This window comes from Falco rusticolus, chromosome 11, assembly GCF_015220075.1.
Source record: "Falco rusticolus isolate bFalRus1 chromosome 11, bFalRus1.pri, whole genome shotgun sequence".
NCBI lineage: Eukaryota > Metazoa > Chordata > Aves > Falconiformes > Falconidae > Falco > Falco rusticolus.
Window position 1 is genome coordinate 15,294,845 of NC_051197.1, and position 15,422 is coordinate 15,310,266.

The following is a 15,422-nucleotide window of genomic DNA, read 5'->3' on the forward strand; positions in this document are numbered from 1 at the left end:
TCCCAAACAGCAGTTTGCAAACTGTGAAGGCTGAGGAGCAAAGATCTCTAGGAAGGGTGCAGAAGCCAGTGCCTTGTGGGAACATGGCTCAACTGAGATGGATGTTCAAAGGTTTCTTTTTAAGTTTACATGAAATACTGTTTCTTTGGCTGAGGGGGACCCTATTTTCCTGCATTTCATAAATGAAACAAAAGAGATATTCTGTGCTACATCTCACATGAAGCACCATGCACAAGATTTAGCCCACAAAGAATAGAGCAAAAGTGTCTTTAAGACATCTCTGTAGATGCTCAGATTCAAGGCTGGATACAGGCCAATGAATCTCCAGTAAATTAGAGCAGCCCTCAGGGGTTGCTCTAATTTACATTAGCTTTATCCAGGCTTCCCTATATCTTGTGCTGTGCTGCAACCTAGATTAAGTCTGAATTTCTGCAGCACTGAACACCCTGGAAACTCCCTTTTTGCCCAAGCTGAACTCCTTGAACGGAAATAACTCCTGCACCGTACTGGGGAATTCTTCTCTATCTGGACACTCCCTTACCTGTAAATACCTATATTTCATCCAGCAATATATGCAGTCATGGTGAGATCCTGGAATCAATCTATCATTTATTTTAGCTTTTAGGTTTTTTCTTTAAAGGTAATAGCCCTACCTAGCTAGACATTACATTTTTTTTTTCTAAGTGGTTTGTGACTCTATCTCTTGGTTATAGTACCATTTTCTAAACATACTTTTTTAATTGAACACCTTAATTCTCTCCCTTGTATGTTTACTTTAGGTTTTTATGCATGTGTATTTTTCTCAAAGAATTAAACTAGTTAAGAATTAACAAGTGGGTTTTAAGTGTTGTCCCTTCTTTGGCATAAATCTCTTTTACCTCTGAAAACTATGTATCAGGCAGATAGGCAGATTCTGTATCTAACTGGCCACTTCAGCAGGAGTAAAGTTGTATTCTGTGTGAGAAATGATCGCAGACATTAGCCTATTGTCCTGAAAACTTTTTATTCTCAAACTGCACAGTTGGGACATACAGCACAAGATGTTATAGAAAAGTGAAAATCCTCACTGGGTGAATATTGAGTGAAAGAGATCATTCTGTTCAGCCTTTAGTTAAAGGAACTGGTAGCAGTGATTTATTTCTTTCTAAAGAAAACAGAATAGCTACAATGTCAGGCATAAAACAGACTGAAAGGGATAATAGAAAAGAAGGAAGAAAAGGACAGTTAACTAGTATCCATTTTTTCATTTCCACATCAGAGTTAAAGCACGCTGATGAGGTGTGTGGTGTACTTAGTACTTTCTCAGTACCCTAGTCTAACCACTGCAAACTTACAACCCATGAGTAATTTTTTTCTAAAGCAAAATGTAAAGGCAGTTAATTATTTTAATAACCGTGAAAAGATTTTTTAAGAAAATCATAATACAATTTTTTTAATGAGTTAAGAAGGAAATCTTTAATATTTCATTGATTATTGTCTCTTCTCACCTTAACCCCTTATGCACATGCCTTACCCTGTTTTCTCCCACTCTGTAACAGTGACAGCAAGCCCATGGTTTTATTTTCAAAAGCACAATCACAAGTTGGATGCCAAGATCCTATGTCTGTATTTTATGAACACTATGCAAATAAATTCCAGCTGGTATGCAGTTCTAACTATGGATATACACAATAGCCTGTGCTTTTTTCTAATCCAGTACCTGTTAAATACATGTAATGTATATTCAGAACTGCATTAAAATATTGATCTATGATTTGAACAGATATTTTCATTTTTTGTTTTGATGCTGATGCATTTTTTGGCACCTAGAATCCCTGCAGATAACAGTATAATAACCAATAACATTTTCTTTGCTTTCTAGGGTCTTTATGGCAGAATGATGAATTCCATCTTTTCCAGAATGGTAAGCAGAAAGCTATTTCTGTTTCTGATAACACAAAACATAAGGTAAATTCTTGTAGGAAAAGATTGCCAAATTGCTTGAGAAATAACTGTACTGAACAATTTCATAATTATATGGCTTATACAACTGAAAATATTTGAATATTCAAATCCTGTAAGCTACCTAGAAAAGATTTGCAGAACATTATGCTAATTATTCAAAAGAAAATAAGTTAGGATTTAACATCTTTTTTTAGAAATGCTGCTGACCCTGGCATGCTCAACTTCTTATTTTTCTTAACAATTTATTATAATGTATAAATTCTCATAAATACAAATACGTTGTTTTATCAGTGAAGAACATAAATATGTCTTGTCTTTGGGCTGGAAAAGGGTGAGTCCCATAGCATGCATTACTATTTGAAATGTATAAAATTGGTCTTTATTTATGTTTCACTAGGGCTTTGCTGTATCTGTGAATTTAAAAATATGTAGTTTCCAAACGTAGACATCACTTCTGCACGCTATTGTGTTGTTTAAAAAAGATGGTTTCATTTGTCGTTCTTTTTTTTTATGGCTGAAAAAGGCAATATTTATTTTTCCCCTTGATCATAACATCTTTACAATGAAATAAAAAGAAAAATTCATCATACTGTATGTGTAAAGGTCATCCTAAAATAACACTTCTGAGCAAACTATACTGAATCCTATGAGTACGTTGCTAAGGAGAAATGTTTTCCGACAGGTCTTGGGCATTCACTTTACAAAAAAAAAAAAATTCTTTCCCACTACATAAAAATGTAGTCTGAAATCAACATGATGAAGACCATCATGAAGTGAAACTACTGTTAAAGTGGAAAGAAATATTACTCAAAGAGTATCCCATCAGAGCACAAATTCTGACTCAAAATGTGACTGCTTCTTAGGGTTACACTTGAAAGACCTTCCCTCTAATCCCAAAAGGAACTCAAGACCCTTTAAAAAAGGACATTATTCACAAACTTTAATGCATAAGAGCTTAAAACAATGATAGATTTAAAATACGTGGGACTGATTTCTTGTTGTCTTTGATAGAAACAGTATCAAAGTTGCCAGTGTTCAAGAAAAACCAATAGCAAACCACAAGTTTTATGATTAACTTTAAGAATGATGACTTGATTTCTGATGAACATGGAAAGTCAGAGTTGTTCTTTGAAACTTTTTTCTAGGAAAGTAAAACCTGCAGGTGAAGCTGTTTTGAAATACTTGTTTATGACTTGTAGATCTAGTCCTCTGACAATAACAATGAGGTCTGCTTTGGCAAAGTCTGCAATGTATTTTGACCTGCCTGCTAACAGAGGGAATTTCAGAAGTATCAGGGCTGAGGATCCTTCAGGGGCATATCTATGATTAAAGAGAGGGAAAAGTCATGTTGAACAAAGGGGGGGGACGGGGGACGGGGGGGACTAGGGTTGGGGAAAAAAAACAACAAACCAAACAAAAAAACAATCCAAACAGGCATGAGAACTACATTTAACCTCCTTCATCCACAAACACAAAAATGTTCGAGAAGAACTCGAGAGTCATTTTTAATCAAAAAGATTAACTATGTGACAGTTAAGTATGTTTGGGATTACAGCATCAAAGGGCCTGTCTCTTGTGTATATTTGCCTATTAGCAGTAGGTACTTGGCACAAGGATCGTTTGTAGGTTGCAGCCACAGACAGACACTTGGGCTGCATACACCCTTTTCTGCAATGTTCATTAGGCAATAATATTGTCAAAAGTAAGTGTTTACCAGCAGATTTAGTCTACTTAAAACCATTTTAGCCTGAGGCTGATCTTGTGAAGAAGGCTTGGGGGAAGGGCAGAAGAGAGACACAACATTTCATTTTTCATGAAAACAAATGTATTCACCCAGTATCCTGATTTGAGGTAATTTACACCTCTAAATTTGCACGTTAAGTGAAATTATTTTTATTTTGAGGCCAACCGTGTGATTTACACTATAAGCAAAGAAGATAGGACAAAAGGCTTGGACCTTAAGGGTTGCTACAACAAAGACAGTACTAGACTATTTTGGGAAGAATTAATTCTTGTCTGTATAAACATGTACACCTAAATGAATTTTCCCTGACTTGCTCCAGAATACAAGGTTACTTTGCCAATTATGGATTTCCTTTATGTAAATATTAATTAAAATATAAATATATTTTCAAGTCGGATGTCTTTTGTTTATGGAATGGGAAACTGAGCTTCCTCATATTACTCCCTTTCAACATTTCAAGGCTTTTTTTAAACTTAAAAACAAGATAAATATCACAGAAGAAAATAAATTGTTGAATATAATTAATATCACTTTAAGAAAATAACTTTCCCTCTCGTTTCTAACTCTAGCTATGTTTAATGAATAAAGATTAAATACACATTACTATGAACAGTCACAACATCTAGATTTTAATCTAAAAATGGACTTTTTTCTATATATGTTAATAAATTATCTTTTACCTCAAATTATTCCTAAATATGTAACATTTAGCGGTAGCATTTCATTATATATATCATCATATAACCATTTTGTCATGAATTTTTAATTCCACAACTTTTAATATATGGAAAATCATGTTAGATCAACTGAGAACATAAAAGACTTACTAATGTGGAAGACCATCTTGGCTAAAAACTGAAGAAGACAAAAAGTAGTTCTCATTTTCCTCTCAATTAAAACTCTGTGCAATTATTATTTTATATTATAGATCACTTTTGGGATTCTGGTTACACAAAACTTTTTGGTTCATTTCACAGGAATAATATTCATCTTAATTAGCAAAAACAATTGATGGGCTTTTCTCTTTTTTACAAGAGGGAGTTCACTCAGTGTACTGATTACAAGTAGTAGATTATCCTGATAAATGAAAAGTTCTTGTCTTTCTGAACAGCAGCTGAATATGTTATCTGTCTTCAGCCTTGTAGCTTCTTTGTTAGACGTCACCTTGTTGAGACAGAATGACTTACTTGGTAAGTGGTTGACCCGATTTTTTGTCTGGCACCCTAACGTTGCTGGGCATTATGCCAAGCTGGATTCTGTAGCTATTTATGACTGCATTCAAGGTTCAACTATGCAAATCACAACTATTAGCCAAAAAAGCATAGCAGATTTGTTTTTTAAATATTTCCATAGCTCACAAGGTCAAAGCATTTGTTTTCACAATTTTAAAATATAGTTTTGTAAGTAATGATCAGTAATGTTTAAAGAGATTGTCACCCTTTAACATTTTATTTAGACTGAATTAGACAGAACATAAACATTTTTCCTCATGTGCTACAAAATAATTGTATGGAGCACAGGAAGAAGAGACATGAGCTGAAGTGGAAAAATAGATATCATTTTGTCTGGTTATGAACAGCTTAGCTGCACCATACAGAATTACAATAAAATGAAGATGGACTATGACAAAAAATCTTTGGGGAGTGCAGTGTTCCTCCCGAAGGCCACCCTGATAAGCTGGCTGCGGGGAGCTGCAGGGACGGGCAAGCTCTAAGGCTCACAGCCTGGGCAGCTCCACGCTACCTGCACATCTTCTGTTCCCAGTTGGTATGAAATCAGACCCAAAGCCCAACTGAATCCCTAGTCGGTATGCATTCACAAATATTTTTGCCTCTGTTAATTCTCAGGCCTAAATCCATCCAGCGCCTTGTAGGTGGATTGTGGTTGCAGGCAGATACAGGGTGCAACGGCCCCGCAGACCCGTTCCTGCCTGAAGCTGCGGTGGTTTGTGAGCCTTCCTTCAGCTTGGGAGGCTTCTGCTGCCTTCAGCGCTGGCTCCCCACCCCTGCCCCCTGCCATTCCCATGACACTTGAGCAACACCGAGGCTGAAAAGGAAACCTTGTGCAACTTCAGACGGAGGCAGTACTATGAAGTTCTTTGGGTTGGGTTTGCCCTTTGCTCTGTGCGTTGTCCAGTATCAACCCTGATTGAACCCTTTGATAATCATACGCACAGGCTGTCCTTGCCACTGTCATCCTGCAGATCAGCTGTTGATTTGTTTCAGTTCTTGTAAGTAACAGTGAAAACATGTTTACAAAACTAGCAATGGTATATGTCAGGTATTAAGAACCGTCTACAGAAAACTGAAATGTGATTTAAGCACATACAAAATGGTTATTCATAAGGAGAATTTGAAAAGAGGTTGTGTGCACAAGGTGTCGCAAGACAGATTTGAAAAAGACATACATCTCTACCGTATCCTAATTTCCTGACAAACTTAATGAAACTATTAAGAAACCTTACACACATATCAACAGGCTTATCTATAAAAACCACACAATTAAACATAATAATTTACTAACCCAGTACTTAAAGATTATTTGACAATATAACAAATAGGCAATAGATAACATGTAATATGTAATATGTAATATAGAATATAGAGAGGCAGGTATAATGATAATATAGATTATATATAGTAGACAAGATAGTAAATTGATACATTTCCTCTTAAAGAAAAGGGAAGTAGATTTAAACACGAGCAGGGCAGATTCTGTTTTCTAATACAGATTCAGGTATACTTTGGATTAGGTCCACATTTTGTGACAGAATCCAAGGTGGGAGCACATGTTCCTTCATCAGGTGAGCATCCTTCACATCACACCAAGTGTGGATAAAGGCTGGTTAATTTATTGATTGTAACATGAAATTATTAACAAGGCTGAACCTCTGGTTCAGGGTATTTCTTTGTATGAAAATCAAGGATTAACATTAAAAAACCAAAATAAAAAGTTTATCTGTTTTAACATCTTGCTTTATCAGTTTGCAACAGTTCTCTTCATAGTTGTAAGGCAAAAAGCATTTTGTTAAGATTCTATTGACTAAGAAAAACAACCTGAGTGTGAGCTAACAGTGGCTGAGTGTAGTTTCCATTTGTGAGATACTTTTTATTCATCATCTGAATTTTATGGGTTGTAGTAAAATAAGTTGTTTCATCAAAAGTGAAAGAATTATGGGAGAAATTATGTGAATGAGTGCAGAATAGAGCCAGTTAAGATACACTAATCGGTCAAAGCCTGATTTCTCTGTTTTAGTTACCATCCACTCAGAGGAGAAGGATGACTCATTGATCTTATTAAGGTTTCTTCCCTTACTTACGAACTGAGACTGTAGGGCTTCCCTGAGTCATCTATAACAGTATTTCCCCACACTTCACCTAACAAGGTGTGAAACAGTCTTCCAACAAAGTAGGGAAAATATATTAAAGTGGGACAAAAAATAAAGGTTGAACTGGGAATATGGAGATATTCCATCGAATTCATAGGGTTTGTACAAAGAAGTAGAGTTTGAGCCTTATTAATACAATACAAAGCCCCAGAATTTATTCGTGGTTAAATTTCTGAGCTTTCGCCAATCCTTTTTTAAAGATGCCCTTCTCCAATAAAAGGTACACGACACTGTGTAAAGGTAAACACTAGCAACTCTGTCCACAATCAAATCTAAATAATACTTTAAGAAATTAAATCCAAAACATTACCAATAAAAATACCTAGCATGTATTTCTTTCCTGGGAGCCTACATAGAAATTGAATTCTACTGAGCTGCGCTTACACAGAACAGAATTCAATTAAAAAAAATCCGCCTGGATTCCATGCTGTGAAAAGCCCCTGCAAATTTATTTTAGGGACTCTGGGTGTGGAGCCTGGACATAGTTTTATTTTATTTTTTAATGGAATCAGTCTTAATGTCTAAGGTTATTCTTTACTTGCCTCTGCTGCACAGTTTTCACATACAAGCCAACTGAGGACAACTCGTTATTAAAGAAGTCAGCAGGTGTCCTGTGTTCTGAAACATATTAAATAAAGAACTCAACGGGATCATGTTGACTGTAAGCTCCACAAAGAAATTAAATAATGAAGACAGAAGCTCTTCAACAAAGCCCAGTTCTGCATAAGTAAAAAATGTCTTGTCAGAAGATGGAAAGTTCTCCTGCCGATTTTTACTATTGTTTTTCTGAAAACAAGCAGCCCATAGATTTTAGACACTTAAACCTTCTGACCTGAGTCTTATGCAGTAGAGAGCGATCAGAATGATGGGAACTGAATAGTCAAAATATGCCCTTCTCTACACAGCTTCATAGCTCAACAAAAGAGCCATTGCAAAATGGCCTTCTTATCGCTCTGAAGTTTGTTGCATTGTCTTGCCCATGTCAGTATTAATATGAAACAGCTCCAGTAAATACAAAGAAAAGAGTAGAAAAGGGTCTGTTGTATTTTTAGTTAATATTTGTCTAATGTATGAAGCCTTACAGCCACAGAAACGTTTAAAATACCGTTCCATTTAAGATTTAAATGTATTTTGGGATAAGGTAATTTTAAATCACATTATGAAGGTTTTAAACTAATATAAATACAGGTTTGAACTTCCCACTTATTCTGAGTTGCTAAGTAATTGCACCAAACAAATGTTTTTAGAGTGGGCTTTAATATAAGGAATCACAACATTTATTGGATTTTCAATTTTTCTAAAACGTCATGAAGCAATTGTTTGAAGAAAATTGACAATTAAGAAATCTAACCAAGTCTGGTTTTGAAGAAAAATTAAACTTGATTTAATTCTCTTTGAAAAAAAAAAAAAAAAAAAAAGAAAAAAGTTGACTTCAATAGAAGTAGGTCTGGGCAACTCAGAGTCGATTGGAAAATAAATTATGCTAAGTACATCCAGACTCACCGAGCATCTTTAAGAAACAGAGTGTTCATAATGAACCAAAGTCTTCCGACAGCTTAATATGACTTTAAAATAACTAATATGAAAAAATATTACAAAACCTTTGTTGACCAGGTGTTTTCCCTTTTTATCAATACAATATATTCCTATAATGGCCATCCCATGCTCTGTCATTAAAATGTGAGCTTTCCTTTCAGGTGCTTTGCCTCAGACATATGGAATTCTCATCTGCAGTTTTTACTTCCAGTCTCCAAGTTAGTCACACAGGGCTCCTTGAGCAACAGTTTGCTGCAAACACAATTCCATACTTTGGGGCTCAGTGAGTTAATATGTCTTTACCAGAACAATTAAAAGCTCCTTCTCCAAAACTCACCATCAATTTTAATGCAAGACATAAAGAGGACACATTTTCCTATATCTGAGATTTCCAAATTAATATTGTTGATAAGATTTAACAGGCATATTTATAGGACTGGGGATACAGTCTTGGTTCAGCAAAAGTTTGCTCACCTAAACCTGTGCATTTGCAGAAGTGGGGCCTCAGCTTATGTTAAGTTACAGGTAAAAAAGTAAGTATGAGGTTCCAATGTCCTGATGCCATTCATTCCTATCAGTAATTTATTCCATATACATATTCATTTTTTCAAGAAGGAAACAATTCTATAATATTAATTCTTCCCTAGACACAACTTAAACTTGAATTAGTTAATATGTTTGCCAATCTCTTGTTGTCAGCCTAACGCCGCTTGTATGGGTAATTATGTGTTTAATAGAAATATTTCCCAGAAAGTTCACATGAGACCACAAAACTAGTCCAGTTATATGCACTTCAGCCTCCCATATATGATGGAAATCTTTTCTCCTACCGTTTTTTCATTCCAGTTGCTGTTGTCACATGCCCCAGCAAAAATTCATAGTGATCCTCATCCTTTCTTAAAATGAAATATGTGCACATCAGTCTGCCTGGGTCAAAAGTTGTACCAGTGCTGCATTACGCCAATCCACAGCCAAATGCAAAAATACCTGTAACAGACCATATGCTATAGCTATCAGGGGGTGCACTGGTAAAACTGAAAGCTGAATTTGGAGCAACACACAGGCTGAGAGCTATGCTTGTGGCTCAGCCTGTACAATTGTCTAACACTGAAATCCCAAGTCAAAGAACATGGCAGGAGGGTGGGAGCTTACCCTTGGAGATCTCTTGAGCAAAGCACAAATGGCAGTCTGTAAGTGCACTGCAAGAGTGAGTGACCAAACAAACTGAATGCATTCAATCACTTTTAAGACATCTCATCTGTGTGTAGCGTTTTGATCCCGTGCATGAGTAAATGTATGATTAAATTTTTATTAAAAGGTAGTGCTCCTGTTTTAATGATAGTTAATTAAATATAATTAAAATGAAAGGATTAATAATATTAAACATTTCATCAGAGGTAAAGATAAATATAAATACATATATTGTAGTATGATTCAATACGAATATATAATACTCAGCCTATATTATCTTCAAGGCATTATGTAAAATAGCAAATTAATAACACAAAGCATGAAATAATATAATATTCCAGGTACTATGTAAATTAAAGGCCTGGTTCAGTACTTCTACATTCATAAAATCTATTTGATATTTGGGGGAGCAATATGCAAAGAATAGTTGAGGTAGCCTTAAAAATTATTATAGAAAGTCTCTATGAAACAGATGCTTACACTTCATTGCTACGTCACCTTTCCATGTGAAAAGTAAATTACAGTGCTGAATGACATATATTTGGGCCACAATAGAAATCCTTTTTAGAGTCATAGATTAGAATTTGGAAATACTTAATTTCTAGCTAACCCTGAACCCATACATTTTTATGGCCTGACTTACTATTTTCAGAATCTTTGAATCAGGCCTTAACTCTTCATACACAAGGTATTCCTCTCTCATGGCACTTACTTCTATCAGATATATCTAGTCTCATTTTGCCTCTGTTTAAAAAAAAAATCAGTATTTAGAGCAGCAACATGTTATGTCTACCCATAGATACCCTGTGTTTTAAACTATAACACTCATTCCTGTTGTCATTTCTGCCATTACATACACCAAACCCATATTTCCAGATGTATATCACTATGAACCTTTGACCTGTAAAATTTTGTGCATTAACATATTATAATAAGTAGAGAAATGTGTTAGCTTTTCAAGCAGATCTTTAAATTGTGTAGTTTCAAATCAGAGACATTTTTAGGTCTCTGCAGACTATAAGGAACTAGTATTTTTCTAACAAGATCTTAAGACCCTCCGAAGAATTTTAAGGATTTTTATGAACCTCTGTATGCATTCTTTAGCTAGATTTTGGCATTGTTTCAGTGTAACTCCAGTACAGCTCAATCAGTTTATTTTATAATTAAAAACAAGGAAATAGTAACAAAAATACATAATATATGGTACTCATGTTTATAATAGAAACATCCATAAAGAAAGAAACATGTTCTAACTCTTCTCATTACCCCAAAGGGAATTGCATCTTTAATCACACAAAGCACAACGGCTTTCTAATTTTGTTTAAAGTGTTTCAGTACTTACAAAAACCAGATCAGGTTATTGTAAATCTAGAGCAAATTAGAATCATTGGCCTCTGCTCAGCTGTATTCAAGAATACTATGTAAATCATAAATTTAATGGCATACTAAGACACACATCTGTTTCTATTTTGTAGAAGTTAATAATCTAACTTCAGAGTATTTAAACATTACTTTCATTAACTGGAAAATTGTGAAAAATAGAGACTGCTATAAGTCACAATGTGTTGCTGCATTATGCTAAGTGAAATATAAAAATTGCAAGTCTGTACAGTGAAGCATAATTTTCTGAGAGATATGTGCCATTGTCTGTTTCATGACCTTGCAGCTCCTCTGTTTACTAGGGAAAACATCACTTACACAAACAGAGCTGCATTGCTAAGTAGAATCTGCACCTGCACCTTGTAGATTTCTATTTATATTTTTAGTAGCAAATGTCTTTCACAACAAGGAATAGATGATGCCTTAATTTCCCAAACCTATACAGATATTGACCTAATGGCTTCTGTTATAGCTAGCGTTGTATAATCCAAGTAAATAATTAGGCTTAATATGCATATTACAACCTATTTTAAAGATATTTTTGTCACTAGAACTGATAAAAATGTTGTGCTGCATAGATCAGTTTTCAGTATATAGGTTTTTTAATAAAATTTACTTTTTGGTCCAGGGTGTACACTATAAGTTGCTTCCTTCTATAATTCTTGTTGATAAGTTTAGTTTATTAACAGATTAATACACTATACTATATTACACTGTATCATAAATTTGGCATCATGCACAATTTATAGGACTTGCAAAGAACCAATTGTGTGCGATTTGTTGGAGAAATGCATCACAGTTTTCAACTTTTGGTTGTAAACACACTAGTTTCCCCAAAGGAAACAAATCTATTACCATATATTTACTAATCTTTTTGAAAACATAGTTGAATTCAGTTGCAAGGCAGAATGGAGTTGGTCTGCCAACTTCAGCACTGTAATAAAAGGTCTAATTTGTAAGGTTTACTATGATAATGGACTCTAAGGTGATAAATTTTGACCAATAAATTCCTTGAAAACTCAAAACTGGGTTGCACTAAGTAGTGAAGTTAAGATATGCAGAATATTTAAAGTAAATCTTTATTCATAAAAATTACAATGTCAAAAATGTAATTTATTATAGAATTTTTTTCTCTTCCAATAATCTGTTTATTAAAAAGACTTCCAGTCTTTGGGAAGTCAGATGTCACTTAAGTGCTGTTTTGCTTGTGCTAAAATTACCTGCAGTAGTAGATGCTTTGCATTAAAGCTTAGGGTGCATAAAGCTGAATGGGATTTATGGAAATGACTGTATGAATATGTATCTCACCTTTTACCAGTGCTAATTTCAATGAGCTGTATTTGAGAGAGGAATTACATTAATATATACAACTGATAGGGAATTTGCACATTAATTTTAGTATCAACAAAAATTCTAAAGAAAGCAAATTAAACCAATGTAGCAATATAGAGAGGTGACGGGAAAAGAAAACAGAAAGGCCAAATTGGGCACCTCAATGGTACAGTGCACATTTACGGTTTATTCTTCTGTAAGATTCGGTGGTTGCATATGCAGGAAATTCTCCCATTCCTGTGTAAATGCATAAGGAGTTATCACTTTGCTTTCCAAACATGCAGTAAAAGCTTAAGTGTGTTGTCTTAAGGATATATTAAATGTAGTACTATGATTTACCAGATAGAATACGAAAAGATCATATTTTGGTGCTGATTATTCAACAAACGGTAGCCAGTGCTCATAGTAAGGTAGGGAATAGCATCCTAATTAATTATTGACTGTATTTTAATATTTATAATTAGCAGTAGTACTAAGCAGTCAATCGATGTTCCTCACAACAGGAGTATGGTAGTAATATCATTCTCTGACTGCAGTGTTTTTACAAAGGCGTAACCATACCTTCAATCAGATTCAAATACTATTTGTCAAAAACATTGAGGTCTGTCAGAAGTAAATGATCGTTTAATTAAAGAAAAAAAGGTGGAATATCTTTGATCCCTATACTTTAGTGATATTAATTCCCATGTGCTGCAGGTGTTTGTAATGTATAACAAATCATTACTGAAACAGAGGCTTTTATATGCAGTTTCAGTGAAGGAAAATGACTGTTCTTACAGCTGCCAGAGTTACACCTGGCATGTAACACAAGCATGACAAAATGTGAACTAGAAGATGTGAGCCTGGAAACAAATCTGGGTATGCCCCTCCATGCTCTGCCCATGCCAGCTGAGATGGATTGCAAAGCAGTGCTGATGTTAAGAGTTGGTGGGGAGGGGGGGAGACTGAATTTGCTGCTGTTTCTAGGCCCTCTGACCAGTGATCCATGATGCATCTCTGGTATCTGCTCCAGAGGGAGCCAATCACATAACTGTCGGCATTTCAATGGCAATCAGTACCAAGAGGCAAAAATACATTCTTATAAAAAAATATAAGGGACCAAGTCCTTGGTTTAAACTCCAAAACAAAATCAAAGCAAGTATAACCAATCAACTCAGGTTATGAGCACTTCCAGAGTTGGATGGGAAACTGAGAAGCAGAACCAGATGAATTGTACAAAAAGCACAACTTATACGTTGTCTTGATTAAAGGTACCAATTGAGTATTCTAAATTAAAAAAGAAAATGACAAAAAACCCCACTTATTCTTACAGATTAACACCTAGTAGCACACTGGGAAAACAGTAAATGGGAACTGAAATATGCAAGTTTGGAAGCAAATATGGCTCTCACGCCTTGCCATTTGATAAGGGAATTTGAAAGTTACAATCATGACGTGTGGAAGTCCCAGTGGGAGATTCTTTTCTGTTCCTGATTGATTGATCATGAGCACCCTGTTCTTTCTGGTTCATAACCTACTACCGTATCTCTGAACTTGATTATTGTGACTATGGACCAGATTTTCATGTAGGCATCGTACAGAATTCCAACAACAAGACTCCTAAAGAGAAACACGGAAGGAATTTAAGCTCTTAAGTTGAAAAAACCCTGTTTCAATGCTGCCTACCTGGGAAGATGCCTCTGTTCAAAAGGCACTTCCATGTTTTACATTAAATTTTCCTACAGTGGTAATGCTCATCATGCCAAATATGCTTTAGGTCAAGATAAACCAGACTAAGGAGCTCTGCACCAACATCATTGCCAATGAGCTGTAAAACAAAGCTGAGCAGTTGAAAGTGACAGTCATACTGTAAGGGCACCTGACACGCAACAACACAGTTAGCCTGTCACTAAACCCAGTGGTAATCACCACTTTCTTTTGAAGGTGTAGCTTTATTCTACAACAAGCAGTTAAGAGACTTGTCCAAAGTGTGTGAAACAAGATCAGTTCTCTCCTCTGCCTGAAAGGATTCAAACGTGTATTTCTCCCCAGCTAAACAGTTCTCTAACCCACAGCCTGACTGGAGATGGAGATACTCTCCACTTCTGCTAAACTCATACACCCCGCAGAAAATTATTCAGGATTCACTGGGCTAGAAAGAGAGAGCACCAGAGGGAATACAACTCTGTAGCTCAATGATTTGGGCAATCAATTGGAATGGGGAGGCCTGTGTTCTGGTTGGTGGTCCAAGAATTTGATGTATTTTATCCCATAACTTCTCAAAAAAGTAAATTTAACCTCACCCCCAACGTAGGCATCTAAGTCTTTATGAGTTTGTACAGCTGTGCAGATAAAGATTAATATCTCTTTAAATCTTAGCCTATGTCATCAAGGACATGGATTTTAATAGTGCCTAGGACGATTGTATTAGATGCTTGGGTAAGAAACGAAAAGCCTTCATGGATTCATACTTGCAAATACAATGGTTTGCCTTTGAATTCTCCATTTTCTGTTCATCTGTTTTGCATCACCTTCCAGTTTGCGGCACACAAACAACAGAAGAGTGGCCAAGGACCTGGGTAATATTATAGTTAAAAGCAAGCTAATGAGTATAAGTTCTAGATCTGCAACTGGAGTTTGATAAAGGAAATCATAGGAGGTATAGGGGTTTAGTGTAGACACCCGGTCTTTCTCCCATTATGTTATATCAAGCAGCTGTGTAGCAAGAGCTGAGGAGAGGTGGTGAGAATACACAGTGACCTCCAAATATGCCAGTCTGAGATATCGGGTACTTCTCTGGCTGCAAATTACCAGGTGAAAGAGATACAGAGATTTAGCAAAGTCATAGCAAAATTGTGTAATATAGTTGTGTAAGGGGGAGGAGGAGAAGGACCTCCCTACCTGCCAGGCAAAATTACATTTATTTTA

General features: G+C 35.5%; 1 protein-coding gene across 1 annotated transcript in view; it reads left to right on the top strand.

Moving 5' to 3' along the window:
- Positions 1-1,879: 1,879 nt before the first annotated feature.
- The window catches only part of ADGRL2 (adhesion G protein-coupled receptor L2), a 179,634-nt gene continuing 166,091 nt past the window's right edge, over positions 1,880-15,422 (top strand). Inside the window, exon 1 of the mRNA XM_037404631.1 lies at positions 1,880-1,903. The gene's annotated coding sequence lies outside the window, so the exon portion shown is untranslated. The remainder of the gene's footprint in view (positions 1,904-15,422) is intronic.